This window comes from Planococcus citri, chromosome 3 (assembly GCF_950023065.1).
Source record: "Planococcus citri chromosome 3, ihPlaCitr1.1, whole genome shotgun sequence".
Classification (NCBI taxonomy): domain Eukaryota; kingdom Metazoa; phylum Arthropoda; class Insecta; order Hemiptera; family Pseudococcidae; genus Planococcus; species Planococcus citri.
In genome coordinates, this window is record NC_088679.1 from 59,670,888 (window position 1) to 59,685,544 (window position 14,657).

Consider the following 14,657-nt stretch of genomic DNA (forward strand, 5'->3'; position numbering starts at 1 on the left):
GACGAAGTAAGAACCTTTTAGAGCACTAGTTTGTTCTGACTCTAATTAATTACCTGCAAGACGAATTCGGTAAGATTTTAGTTCTGATTTGATGTTTTTAATAAGGACTTTTTACGAACACCGAATTTCAAATTCAGGAATTAACGACATAGACGAAATATGAAATGCAGTCAAGCATGCAAAGTTTTATGATATTATTCAGTGTCAAAATTTGAAAAAGTTTGGCCACAACAACTCATAAAGGAGATGAAAAACAAACCGAAAATGTCAAGTAAATTTTCAGCTCAACTCGAGTGAAAATAGTAAGCTCTATCATACCTGATAAATGATCGTCTTGAACTTGATTTGAATATTCAAGAACATGATTTGAAATCTTACCTGTAACAAAACAAAAAAAAAATACAAGAAATTAATGAATTTATTTCAACTCATCAAATATGTACACTGATGAACGCTCTCACAATCATTCTGGAGAATTCACAGATTGATTTTAAATTTCTCCCGTCGTCAGAGGTGTAGCCAGGATTTTGCCAAGGAGGAGGCAAAATCAGATTTTTTGGGTATAAAAATCGAAATTCAAGGTAAGTACTTAATTTTTTGAAAATATTTCAGAATCTATGATTCTATTATGGTTATAAAAGCAATTTGTTGCTTGAAGAGAAGAGTAGTGATTTGTTTTAATACAGTACCTACTTAAATAGTTTTCAATTCAACATGTAAGTAATTTTTTGTATCTCGTTTTCTCGCTCCCTTTCCCTTTCCGTTTTTTCATCACATATGAGAAAATTTTTCAGAAAACAATTTATAATCTATGATTCTATTATGATATAATAAAGGCAATTTATTGTTTGAAGAGAAGAGTACAGTAGACTCCCAATTATCCGTCATTCGATTATCCACCCTTCGGCTTATCCGACCCAATTTTGTCCGCCCTTCCCTCCGGGTTATCCGACCTACTGAGGGCGGATGCATATTTTCTCAAATTTTTTCTAAAAAAATCATGTTTATTTTTTGTTTTTTAGTTGGAAAATTTTTTTAAAAATTTCAACCTTACAAAACGAATTCCCCCGAAAACGTTATTTCGGATTATCCGCCATTTTCGTTATCCGCCATACCTTGAGCCCCAATTAGGGCGGATAATCGGGAGTCTACTATTCCTTTTACCATGTAGTACTTGAAGAGTTTTCAATTCAATATGTAAGTAATTTTTTGTATCTCGCTTTCTTGCTCCCTCTTCCTTTCTGTTTTTTCATCACTATGAGAGAATTTTTCAACCCGAAATCCGAATACACTTAGGTTACATCTCATCTCGCCTCATAAAAGCATTGTGACGTTGAGGTGGTAGGGGTGTGCCTGCCTAGTCAAATGCTGTATCCCCATATTAAAAAGAATAAATTTGCCCCACCTGTATAGGATTGGGGAACCAAAGAAAAAGGTTACATCTCATCTCGTCGTGACCAGCAGAAAATTTCTAATAAAATTACGCAATCCGACGACACAAACAGAATCTTCCGTCTCGACGAAATAAGATCATCGTTCGCGAAAAATAATATTCCACGAATTACTCGACTACGACGACGACGACGATAAAATTTTTATTCCTTCTGTCTCTCTGAAATACGAGTACCTCGAAAAGCTTCAAATTATTTCGAAAATGTCTCACATTCCCGAGGTATCAGTTTTACCATGCGAAACAGAAATAAAACCCTTGATGAAAATATTCTTCGAACTTGACACTTCATTACACGACGTACAATCAAATTCACTCTTATACGTTTTTAAAAATTCATATATTAGGTATCTTAGTTTACAGAGGCGTTCAGTTTGGAGTATGAACTGTGAAAATCGGAAAATACTTGTACTAGCATTTCTTTGATTCTCATAGTAAGTAATTGTTTTTGCATGGTTTCAAAAATTTGAAAAAATTCAAAAAATAGCTTTTTGAAAATGGTTTTATCACATTCATAATTCTACAGAAAATATTATTTTTTAAATTTTAGATTTTTTTTAAAGTCAAAAGTTCAAGAAAGGCATATTTTGAAAATATTGAAAACAATTTCTTCCCAATTTTAGTCCATCGAAGGCATATTCTGTTCATCCAGGTCACGTTGAACAATAGAATAAAAATCGAATTCGAGTCCAAGATGCAACAGGATCAGTCCTACCCAAACCTTTCCTTCAGAGATGGCATGTTGAAAAAGTCTTCAAAAATTGTCCCAAGTCCATGGTCCTCCCTCTACTTAGCATACATACGACCACGAACCCAATCCCAAGCTCCTTCAACATTGATTTCTCATCAACCCAGATCTCTAGCCCATCTAAATAATTCACTATATAGCAAACACATCACGAGCACGCCAGCTTTTCACGCTTCGCTTACCAATAAGAGAGAAAAGTTATTAAAAAACACTGCAAAGTTTATACTCGTACGCCGGTATGTGTGGGTAGTTTAGACGAGATAATTTGTTAATTTTGTTCAATTAAGTCGTGTGCAGAATATATACCTTACCTTACCTATCTACCTATGTTTGTAGTACATAACATATACACACGCTAATTGTACGTTTTCGGTCTAGTCTGCAAAGCAGGGAAAAACTTAGGTACTTTTCCTATACCCATTTCAAGTTACCCTTCTTGGCATGTACTCGCAGGTAGTAGGTTACCTATGTTTTGAGCAAACCGTACCAACTGACGACGTTTAAAAGTTTAATTAACGACCTCGCGTACTACATACCGAGGCGCGTATTTTTTCCATCTAAAAACTTAAGCGGCCTACCAAAAAGGTTGAAACACTTGCTGAGAAACGAAACTTTTCTATAACACGTTTCTTCAATCGTTAAAACTTTACCTAGAAACGGCGTAGCAAGTGCACACCAAAAAAAAAAAAATACAACCAGAAATTAAAGATAACCGAGTATTTTGATGAAACGTAAACTAAAATGTTACGTTGCGTAGGAATAGTGAAATATTGAAAAAAATATATTAATTTGCAAAAATGGAAATAGGAGACATTATTTTGAACGATCTAAAAAGTCTTGGTGATTTAATCACTTGTCTCCATTACTATCCACAGCTTTCAATCAACAGTTTTGACGGAATGTACAACAGGGAAGAAGAGAATTTTTTAACGATGTTACATTCTTATAGCTGAAGTGACGTAAAAAACTATCTTTGTATGATTCCAAAATATAGGTGCATTTTTTCTAAAAATTTCGGTCACCAAGGGATTATATCAAATGGACATTAGTCATTTTAATTATTCACTGATTGAAAAAGAGCGTCTGCTTTTTTTCATTATTCTTCCTCCGAATCATCGCGATCATCATTCATCTCACAGAAAAAATAAGTACAGGCACCTATAGGTACATATTTTGTAGTTTTCAATTTATCCCTTCGACGACCGGAAGAAGTTCAATGAATGAATTTCAAACATTTTCATTTAAGAATTTGTACTGAAAAATTGAAATGGTGGTATTTGAAAAAAAAATTAAATTTGAGGATTCCTCAAAATGAATACCTACTCATGTATGTAGAATTGTGAATTTCCAAAGCTAAATTCAAATAAGAATCCGATGGAAAATAAAAGTTGAATTGATAAAAATTTGCGGACTTGCAAAAGAAAAATTTAATGCATCAAAGCACAACATTTCATTTCGACAACTTCAACTGAATCTCACCAATAAAATTTCCAACACCTATCAGGACAAAATTGAAACAAGCAGTATCAAATGTCGTCGGAATTTTTGATTCTAAAAAAACGCATTTTGGAATTTTTTGGATTTCAATTGAAGTAAAAAACATTTTATCACTTCTATACAGCATCAATATGTACAAATATATCTAAACAGAAAACACTTTCATTTTGAAATACTATTGCAGGCCTCGCATAGAAAAGTATAAACTTAGGTACATTTTTAATCGCTTTAATGGTACAATTAATATGTCCCGAAAAATTTAGCAATTTCTCAATTTTTGCATTGAAATTTCTCTTCAAATTTTAAAATGAAATTTCAACCAATTTTAAAATTTTCACGCTGTTGCTTTCAACACTTCTTGTTTTATCAAAAATCAAAATTTATCCCAATTCAAACACATAAAAGTTTCATTGGTTCTCAAAAATTTTCAAAAATTATCAAAGGTTTTTTTTCTTAGATAGATACTTACAAGATTTTACGAATCGCAAAATTCAAAAATGAAAAATTTCAAAATCAAGAACTCCCAAGACATTTTACTCCTTTTTTTTTTTTCTGACATTTTTTTATACTGGGCGTGTATAATTGCCAGGATTTTTACGCCCAGTTTCGAGGGGTTAGTCTAGATTTGGTTTGAAAGATTGATTTCTTTGATGTATTTAAGAATGTTTTCCATCTGTTTGATGTTGTCAGGAATAGTAGGGTTGAGGTCTGAAATGTTTAAGGATTGGCGTTTTGTTTTGAGGGAGGGACAGTAGAATAGAAGGTGTTGAGTGGAGATTATTTCAGAATTACAGAATTGACAGGTGGGTTTAGGAGCTTTGGTGTACAGATGGCTGTGGGTTAATTTGGTATGACCAATTCGGAGGCGGGTGATTATAATTTCTTCTGATCTGTTTAGGTGACTAAGGTGCTTCCAAGGGAGGATTGATTTTTTGTGGGTAAATAGTTTGTGATTTGTTTTTGAGTTCCATAGGTTTTGCCAATTGGCTTGATGAGAAAATTTTTACATTAGAGCTGTCAGTCGAAGTTGTCATTAAAACGGAATGTAATTTTGTATGTACCTACCTAACCCAGACTTAATTTAAACTGTTTACCTCTGGGTCCTAAAAAGATTTATGAGGAGAGAATCGGAAAAACATTCTGCAGTTGATACTCGTAAAATTGTATAGAAAATTTATACCTATCAATTTGGCCTCTTATCACCATCAGAATCGTTGAATTTATTTGGATTTGATAATCTAAAATAGATGTTTTGAATGAATTGAGATAAGCCTTAATTATATTTTACGATGCGAGTGATGCTTGCATTTTTTTTCAAATATTTATGTATTTTTCAGTTCAATTTCTCGATTGAAAATGTTTGAAACTTATCCAGATCCATTGAATTACTTGAAATGAGTTGAAAAGAGTTTGATCAAAAGAGAGTCATGTCAAGAATGAACTCGACTCTTCGCTCAGCCCTAGGTACCTAACTCTACCACATGACATAACCACAATCGCAGAAAAACTTAGAATAAATCATTAAAAACAAACCATTCATTGATTGCAAGAGAGTACCTACATGGGTGCACAGTTGATCTGATTGTGAGATATGGTGTCTAGTGTCTACTAAAAATCCATGATATGCTGCTAACTTGAAAATTTATGCATAAAGTCGGTATCTACATGTGCTCAATTCTAATACGCCTCGATATCATTTTGCAAAAAAGAAAGTTGTAAAAAACAATAATTTGTTAGAAAAGGTGTAATAAAAATTAATCCAAATTTCGTAGGATTCATTAATCACTGGTTTAAGTTTCTTAAAACGATATCTTAAACAAAACATTTAAAACTCAACAAACAGTACCTAAGTGTTTTCTAAGTATACAGTGCATGTTGATTTTGTTATTAACAAAACTTTGATGTGCAGTTCTCATTCACTTAATTTCAGAAAAACCGATGCGTTGAATCGTTACAACGTCGAAATACCAATAGTTACAGGACGACGTGACCAACAAAAGGATATTTGGGAGTCATTGTCATCGTCATCGTCATCATTTTTAGCATTGTAAGTAGTTAAGTACATATCGTAAACCACCACCAAGGTCATCTTCATGTTTATCTTCACCACCTAGTGAGGCCATTGCAGTGCTTGCCCATGGAGATTCTCCTCCGCAACAAGTTCAAAAAGCACCACTGGCGATGGCGCAGATTGGAGATGATACCCTAGTACTTACTTGTTTGCGAACTCCCTTTAGATTTAATAGTGAACCCGAGTGAACCTCAAGAAGTGTCCCTCGCGGATTTGGATGGAAAATGGACTCAGTGGTAGTCTTTTTGGCCCAAGTACTACACCATTAAAATTTTAGCTTCCAGTTTTGAGTTTAGCTTCCACAGTAAAAATTAATTAAAGAATTCAGCTCTTTTTAAAATGACCGTAGAAAGCTACAGAAAAAACGTAGAACAGTTGTACACAAAATTTCAAAGTACTTTTTTTAAGGCAAAGTAAAATAAAAAAGCACTTTGAAATTTTGTGTACAACTGTTCTACGTTTTTTCGGTAGCTTTCTACGGTCATTATAAAAAGGCCTTTAATGAATAATCTTTGAAAAATATATGAAAAACTTAGTTGAAAGGGAAAATGAAACATGCCTTTTGGTCAAGCGGGTGGGACAAAATTTTCCAACGACAACGCCGCCATAGGAAAAACCTGAGTGTCTTTGAAAATTCAAAATTTTACAGTGGGAGATAAGCTATAATGCTCAAGAAATATCAAGTTGTAAACTTTGATACATTTTTTTCGTGTAAATAATTCGGTCACTTAGTGATTGTTAACTTGTAATTTTTTTTGTTCGAATTTTCATATGATTTTACGATATCTTCGTATGAAACAGCTCGGCGTAAATTAATCTGTTATGTAAGTAAATATGGAATGATCTCTTGAATATCCTGTAATTTTCTTACAGTTCGATCTAGAAATGGAAAAAATTGAAGAAGACAAAATATGGGCAGATGCGCCCAATGTACATATGAAAAATTTAAACCAAAATTCAAAACACAAAATTTGTATAAAAAAAGTACAGGAAGAAAAATGAAAATCTAAAAATACAGTTCATTCAGCAATTATTCCATATGTTTTTCAACGAGAAACTGGAAAAAACGTGTTTCTATTAGGAAATTGGACTTGAAAAAAAAACACGTTTAAAACAGAAAAAAAGTTTTGAACGGTTTTTTGTGTGTTTAAAACGTGTTTTAAACACGATTCATAAATTGATTTGTTTTAGATTTAGTTTTTCAAATAACCGTTATTCAGCCATCAATTTTCAAGACGTGATGTCATGAAATAGCTATGAGGCTCAAGTCAAGATACACTCGATCGTACATACATAGTGAAAAATTGAAATAAAATCACAAAATTTGTCTCTAAAATATAGTTTTTTCAATTCCACTTCTTTTTCAACGAGAAATAGACGGAACAGTGTTTTTCATTAGGCTAGACATCTTCAGATTGCCAGAGAGTACCTACGGGTGCAGATTTGATCTGAGATAGGGTGTCTACTAAAAATCCATGATATCCTGCCAACTTGAAAATTTTCTACATTTGTGCTCAATTCTAATACGCCTCGATATCATTTTGCAAAAAACATTAATTTGTTAGAAAAGGTGTAATAAAAATTAATCCAGATTTCGTCAGATTTATAAACCAACAGTACAATTTCTTAAAGATATCATCAACAAACAGTAAGTATTTTCTTTTCAGTGTTGATTTTGTTATAAACAAAACCTTGATTTGCATTTCTCAAATTTTAGAAAAACCGATGCGTTGAATCGTTACAACGTCGAGATGCCAATGATTACAGGACGACGTGACCAAAAAAAAGATATTTGGGAGTCATCGTCATCTTCATCACCTTTAGCACCGTAGATACCATGAAAACCAATCGAGATCATGCAAGTTCAACAAGCACCACCGCCATCGATTGCAGATATATTCATACCCTAGTACAGATTGCAAACTTCCCTTAGATTTGCTAGTGAACCTCAACGAAGTGTCCTCCGGAGATTTGGATGAAAAGTGAACTCACTTTCAATGGTAGCTTTTTTGGCCCAAGTACCACACCATTAAAATTTCAGCTTTCAGTTTTGAGTTTAGCTTCCACAGTAAAATTTTAATTTTCCTGATTTTCAAAAATCGCTACCCCGACGGTCACGTTTTTCCCACGGAGTTGTCGTGAGAAAATTCTGACTCACGCGCTCGCACAAGGGACTTTTTAATTTTCCAGTTCACCTAAGTTTTTCATTTTAATATCCTTCGAGGATTCTATAAGTTTTCATCAAAAATAAAGAAATAACGAATAATCTTTGAAAAATATGTATAATATGAAAAACTTAGTTGAAAGGGAAAACAAAACATGCCTCTTGGTCAAGCGCGTGGGTCAAAATTTTCCCACGACAACACCGTGCGAAAAACTCAAGCGTCGTGGTACCTAGCGGTTTTTAAAAATCGGAAAATTCAAAATTTAATTGTGGTAGGTAAACTCAAAACTGACAGCTAATACTGTAATGGCGACATTAGCGAGGTACTTGGGTCAAGAGCTACTCGTACTACTGAGACCACTTCCCATCCAAATCCCTGAGGAAGACTTCTACGAAATTAAATCACAGCATTGTAAAAAACCTGCAGTTCACACTTTCTCCTCGATCAAGTTTTCAGGGTGCCCCAAGATTTTAAAAATATTCTGAATAGGAGATTTTTTTGAATATTATTCTCGTTGAAGATAAGGTACAAACGATTTCAAGATTACCCCCTCCCCCCGTTCCTCCCACTGTCGTTCATCGTCTTATTCAAAAGAAAGGAAGAATTGTCAAAAAAAGTTTCACGCAAACTCCAACGAGGTTCAAAGGTTTCATCCATTTCATTAAAATCCAGAACAGAGGGATTTCTGGACTACTTTTTTCAATTTAAAAAGATTTGATGCAATGACCTGCAAACTTTTCATTTTTAGGGTTCCCCCACCAAGGGGAACTCTATTGAAATCGCTATGAAGAATTCTTTGACGCGCCACGTTATTAAGAAAGGTGTCTTGAGTATTGCGTACTACGCTACACATAAGACACCTTTGTACTTGACAAGTCACTTTCGCGTTCTTCAACAAAGCTGTTTGCTAAGCATTTTTAACTTCGGTTTTATCAGCCAACAATTTCTAGGGTTCCCCAATTAAAATCGAAGAGAACGAGTACTTTTTATTTTTTTTTATTATTGTTTTGAACGTTTGTTTGAGGTCAAATAATTCGAAAACCTACTGCGATTTGTAAATATTTGTTTCGTCAATATTTTTATGCCTAAACATTTCATAAAACAAGCCATCAGCTATTCGCTGATTGCAAGAGAGTTTTTGCATTTACCTTTTGCTTATTGGGTGATCTAAATTCTAATGCTGTATGATTTTGAATAGTTCTTCAACAAATCTTGATGGTATGATCAATATAATCTCACCTCAGACATACACGAAATATCGTAATTTATTTTATTTTGAAAAATTATTAATTTTTCTGAATTTACCCTTTCAATTCTTGTATAGATCAGGGTTGTTGTGATCCGGATCATTACGTGATCCGGATCACATTTTAGTGATCTGTATCCGTGATCCGGATCATTTTCTGCAGTAGGAATCGTGATCCGTGATCCGGATCATTATTCCACAAGGATTCGTGATCTATGATCCGATTCAAAATTTTCCGCAGATCATTTTTCACGGATCCTTTTTTTTCACCAGTAATGCAGCATTGCTGCATGTTTTTGCTTTGAAAATTCGATTTTATTAAAAATTAATGGAGTTGAACTCAATTTGTTGGATATTGATGTAGGTAAAATCGACGTAATGTCATTGGTTTTTTGCAAGGATGCCTAGTTTTTGATTTTTTGACAAAAAACCGCAAGTAAAACTTTTTGAAAATTATTTTTTGAAAAATTTGCACACTGTGTTTCATAAAAGTCAATCTGGAGGCGAAAGGAAGCGTCCTACGAAAAAATTACACATAACCAAAATTGTAGAGAATTAAATTTCCAATCGACATGATCTCATTAGTTTTTCTCTAGGATGCGTAGTTTTTGATTTATTGACAAAAAACTAAAATTTTTTGAAATGTAAAAATTTCATTTTTCAATTTCTGCAAATTTTCAAGGTGAGGCTGACTTTTTCCCACCCCTGTATAATGTGTTATTGCAAATTTTTTGAAAATAAAATGGAGACTATTTCGTTTTTTCACGTTTTTGTTCCATCTTCAACTTAAAAGTACCCAGTACAATTTCCTTGAAATGATCCGAAAAACGATCCGTGAAATTTGATCCGGATCACTTTTTTCTGGAGTGATTCGTGATTCGTGATTCGTGATCCGGATCACAAATTTCTCAATGATTCGTGATCCGTGATTCGGATCAAATTTCCGTGATCCGCAACAACCCTGGTATAGATACTTAGAAAGATGCCAGATTTTTATAAAATTAAATTCAAAATAATCTTTGGAATTTTGCTACATGAAATATCGTTATATTTCATTTTGGAAAATTACAATCTTCACCGATTCGATTTGTTTTTCGTTGTTGAAAAAAAAATGAAACTAACCCGCCAAAGTTATATCTACAATTTCAGTTTTGGCTTATTACATACTTCCTCACCGTTTTATCTTCATTTTCATATCAATATTATCTACAATAAAGTTTTGAATTGAAATCGGAATTTAGAAATAAATAAACGTAGCTAATTATTTTTGCGTATTGCTTAGCATTTTAAAAATCTAAACGATGACAACGACGACGACCATGAAAAAGTGGTTACAATAGAGTTTTTTCGCGTTTCGCGCAAAAACTCTAAAAACTGCCAAATTGTGGACGCTGAAGATTTGAAAAATAAATTCAAATATTTACGCTAACAAATGACTATTTTTCTTATTTTTCTTTTCTTTTCCACGATGTTAAAGAGTAGGGTAAAATAGAATTTCAATGTGAAAAAAATTAATCTCTGTATTTTTTTATTATACTTATCCAAATCTGGGGAACCCTCTTGCCAGGTCCCGCGGACCTCGCTTAAGATTTCGGCATAACTATTTTCCAGGAATTTTTTTTTATGCTGATTGCAAGATAGTTTTTGCATTTGCTTTCACTATATTGGTTGATGGTTGCATTGGTTGCTAAGTTTACTTTAAAATATCAACTTGAAGCTGATTTTTCATACATATCTTGATCTTTTTTATAAAATGAAGTCGAATAAATTTCGTAAATTAGAACATTCAACTAAGGAACTATTGATGGTACAATCAACATGATCTCACCTTAGACATTTAGCATCAATTTAAAAATTTCATTTTTCTGATTTTTCAGCTCCACTTCTTGTTGATAGAAAGATGTCGATTTTTTAAAAATTGAATTCAAAAAATATTTTACTGTGCCATTTAAAAACTGCTTGGCTATTTTTTATGAATCACATCTCAAAATTTCAAATCATCATTGAAGAAAAAAACTGCAACTAGCTGATTGGCTGTGTGTTAACACCCTGAAGGAAACGCAATTTCAGTAGAGAAAAAATTGCCAAAAAAACCTTCCAATTTGAAAAGATTTTTTTTGTATTTTCTTGTATAATTGAAGCAGAAAATCAGAAAAAAGCAGGGACAAAATTTGCAATTTTAGATGAATTGCGCATTTTCTTTGCAATTTCAACAACCAATTGTTGAATTCGCAAAAAAATTGCTGTAGTGTAGGTATTTCAAAAGTTGGTAGCTAAAGTTGAGAAAAAGATGCACAATTCATTTTGAATTCGCGAATTTTCTCATAATTTTCTCACATTTTGAGGCATAATCGCAGCATTAAAAATCTAATTTAAAAAAAAAGCGTTGTAATACCAACATAATTTGTTTTCAAACTGATTTTGTTTCCACTCAATTGCGGTATTTTCCTCAAAACAAAAGTAGATACCTAGGTTTCAACTGTTTCAGGATTTATTCTCCAAGTTTTTGACGCCCTTTTTGCTTCAAGTTTCACCTTACACGGTATAATAATTATGATCCAAAAATAATTATAAAAAACATTGCTTTCAACCTGAAAATTGAATTTTTCAAATTTGAAGGATGTACTTAGTTTTCTAGAAAATCAAATCCTAGAAAAAATCGTCGATAGTATTTTAAGATTGAAACATGCATAAGTATAGTAAGGTATGGTCTCTGCTAATTTACTCATTTTTAATTAGATACGTCCAAGCTGTGCTTAATCACATCCTCCAATTCAAGAAGTAATCATCCGAAACTACTATTATTTTGCACCAGTTCATTTTCCAATGGACTCTTCGTTGTTAGAAGTTCCAGAACTTGCAGGAAAATCTTCGGGCACAAAAATTCCCAATTTATACAAGTTGATCCAATCTCAATTAGATTCCTTTTGGATCTTTTAGAAAATGACCCGTCTTAAATTCGTAAAAATATTTTTCTAAATGAACTTCACCGAGTCCAAATTCAATGGCCGAATGCAGTTGTAATTTTTCTGATGACAACCAAAACGGTCGTTTTACTTTTTTTGAATCATCCAGAATGGTTTAGAGGTAGTTTTCGACTTTGGAGAGTATTTGTATCGTTTGGCGAAAAAAAAATATATGAAAAAGTTGAAAATTTACCATAATAGCCACTCCTTTAATATTACAAGTCTTCTCTTCGCTCACATCTTCAACCATTAATTTTCGAGCAGGTAATCTCGTATACAAAGAAAAAAAATCCATGAAATTATTATTTCCTTGCACCTTGTCTTATACACACAAACGATACCCCAACCCATTCCCCTATCATGCTACTTGAATTGCAATTCAAATCAGCCAAACGAGTAACTCTCCTATACAAGATCAATATATACGAGTACTATAGAAATTCCTAATACACTAAAACGAGCCATTAAAACCGGCGTTTCCCAATCGTTAATTCGCTAAAAACCAAAAGAATGTTTTCGCTGTGCCACCAAACGACTAAATGATTTGACACGAGATCGTTTGGTCGTTGGAAATGTGTACACAGCGTGTAAAAAGCTTGTTCGATAAAGCACTAGTTCGAGGTAGGTAAACCATAAATTAAACGATATTCTTTACACCGAATACCCTCCTCCTCCTTTAACTTCTCTTGTCCACTACTACATCGTCAGGTTTCTATACACAGTACTCCGGTATACCTAATCCTAACCCAAAACATATTATAGCCCATTAATACGTTGATTTAATCAAATTGATTTCTATACAGTAATCCGACCATCCTATTATTTTCGATTTATTTACGATTCATTCCGGTCGCGGCCCGCGTCGCGTCCACCGCCGCAGCGGCGGCGTAAACAAGTGCGTGAAAATGGCCCGAGAACTGCGGTAATAAAAATTATACTTTATATTTGTCCTGTTTCATTACCAGTCAGAGTCAATGGTCTTTAAACGTTTATAAATTCTAATTTCTGTCGTGTTTTCTATTTTAAATTCCATTTTTATTGTCGAAAAAAAATTTTCACCTCGTGTCTCTTTGATTTACGGCCGAATTTGTAATGGCCTTTTAATTTCACTAGATCAATTGGCGGCGGCAGATTCCTTTTAACGTGTCGTCGAAAATATATTTTATCTCGACGTTGTCGTCATGTTTTCGTAAACCATACCTTAGCCTGATATACGCTCGACTTATGAGATGACGACGACGCGAGCCTAGAATTTTTTCACGTGTAGCTCATATCTCTCGAGAAGTTTCATCGTGGTATTTTAAATTTCCCTATTTATTTGTTTCACCACATTCTGGTAGGTGAGTCGCGCTTGTGAGAAGGAAAATCTTGTAAGTTATTACGTTTAATCCTGATAGTTGTTTGTTTGAATTCATTCAAATTTAAATACATGTAGATAGGTATATGTAAGTGTAAGTAAAGTACCTATTCTGAGCTTTTAATTTTTTCGAAAATTTTGGGGAAAAATTTCAACGATAAAAATTAAAATTTATGAGTTGGTCAACTTTCCGTACTGACTATGAGAATTTGTTGTCTTCTTCTTCTTCCTTCACTAATCTAATTTGAAAAAAAAAAACAAACAAAAATAACCAACGAATGCTACTCGTACACATTCAATTAATTCTGCCCAGCATCAGTAACATCTGTTATAAGAATTTTCATCAGTAAGTTATTAATTTTTAAAATACGATGAAAAATGTGCCCCTATCATAACTTTTCCTCATCGAAGTTCAATATGACATGACGCGCAAACATTTCTCCATTATCTCAATCTTTCTCAGTTTCGAGTTAATAGTTCACAAAGCAACGAAGAGATTTAGGGCAGTCAATCCGAATTTTTGGGAGCTAAATTTTGTTTGGGCTCTTTTTGTGAAATTCTTAGAAAACAAATAAGATCTGACATTTTTTATAGATCACAAACGCTCGAATTTGAAACCAATCAGCTTACCGATTTTCAAAGTCAAAAATACATTACTTAGTTTAAAATTGACGAGCCAAAATTGAACCTAGTGGTGTATTTTTTTAGGCTCTTTCAATTTTTCAACTCCCAAAAATAATTCATTTTCGAGCTATTTTTTTTTGTTTTTTTTTAAATTTTGTTTGAGAAAAACATTATTTTTTACTCTTTACTTACTAGTTTTTTTTTTACAAAATTTTTATAAACTTTTTAACTTGATCCCTTCACGATTTCTCAAATTATTATCTACATAAAAAATTTACGAGAAAATTTGAAATAATATTTTTGAACATTTTTTCAACTCTATCAAAATTATTTTCAAGTCTCTGTTTTTTTTAAAATCTGTTTCGCCAGTTTTTCTCGAAATTTTGACTGAATTCGGTACACTCTTTTGTTAGAGTCACTATACTTGTAAGTTGTAAGATAGGTACCTCGCAAAGTTGAAAATACTCAAGTTTATTTTGCCCCTTTCAACCCATTTAAAAGCCTCAGGAGAAACTTGAAATTTCGCCGGAGGG

General features: G+C 33.0%; 1 protein-coding gene across 7 annotated transcripts in view; it reads right to left on the bottom strand.

The window, feature by feature from the left end:
• The window catches only part of LOC135841590 (protein prickle-like), a 511,819-nt gene that overhangs the window by 175,313 nt on the left and 321,849 nt on the right, over nt 1-14,657 (bottom strand). The window contains exon 1 of one of the 7 annotated variants that reach the window (XM_065358617.1): nt 319-339. The exons of the other annotated variants lie outside the window; for them this stretch is intronic. The gene's annotated coding sequence lies outside the window, so the exon portion shown is untranslated. Of the gene's footprint in view, nt 1-318; nt 340-14,657 lie in introns of those variants that run through there. 7 annotated transcript variants of the gene reach the window in all.